This window comes from Myotis brandtii, unplaced genomic scaffold (assembly GCF_000412655.1).
Source record: "Myotis brandtii unplaced genomic scaffold, ASM41265v1 scaffold2325, whole genome shotgun sequence".
In the NCBI taxonomy this organism is placed as follows: domain Eukaryota; kingdom Metazoa; phylum Chordata; class Mammalia; order Chiroptera; family Vespertilionidae; genus Myotis; species Myotis brandtii.
In genome coordinates this window covers 245,118-245,758 of record NW_005358747.1, presented here as the reverse complement: position 1 = coordinate 245,758, position 641 = coordinate 245,118, and the positions used below count along the sequence as shown (strand labels likewise).

Sequence of the window (641 nt, the reverse complement as noted above, 5' to 3'; positions counted from 1 at the left end):
TCCCTCCACAGGCCACAGGCCCAACTACAGCTACAGGTGCCCCTGGGCATGATGGGAGCGAGCAGCTTAGCCCAGGCCCAGCCCCTGCCCACCCCCAGCCTGCAGCCCACAGCCAGTGACTGACGGGGTACAAAAGCCAAGCCCCGGCCTCGAGGTGGGACCAACTGCCGGGGTGCTGGGGGGCACCGTTCATGCCAGCACTGCCCAGGGCCAGGCGGAGACGGCCCGAGCAGCTCCTCCCTCCCCTCCCCCCCGGGAACTCATCCTGTCCTCACTCAGCTGCCCTGGGGTTCCAACCCAGGCTCTGTTCCCGGGGTGCTCATGGCAGCGGGCTTTAACCCGGGAACCCCTGGGAAAGATCCCGGGGGACATCCGCCCACTTGGAGGGGTCGCCGTCTGATCACAGCCTGTCCAGAGAGCGGCCTGGGTGCCGGTCCCAGGGGCCCTCCCTCGGAAAGTGGGGAAACTGAGGCATGGATAGGTTGACTGACCTGTCCAAGGCCACTCAGCGAGTCAGGCACAGAGCTCAGACTCAAACCCAAACCCTCCCAGGCTGACGTGAGGGGCGGGCCGAGCCTGAGAGGGGCCGGCGGACCAGAGGACAGAGGACCGGGGAGGGGAGGCCGGCCATGCCGCTTGCC

The 641-nt window shown here is 68.0% G+C and overlaps 1 protein-coding gene across 1 annotated transcript in view; it reads right to left on the bottom strand.

Annotated features, from left to right (window-relative positions):
• The window catches only part of LOC102250930, an 8,013-nt gene that overhangs the window by 4,589 nt on the left and 2,783 nt on the right, over positions 1 to 641 (bottom strand). The window lies entirely within an intron of this gene.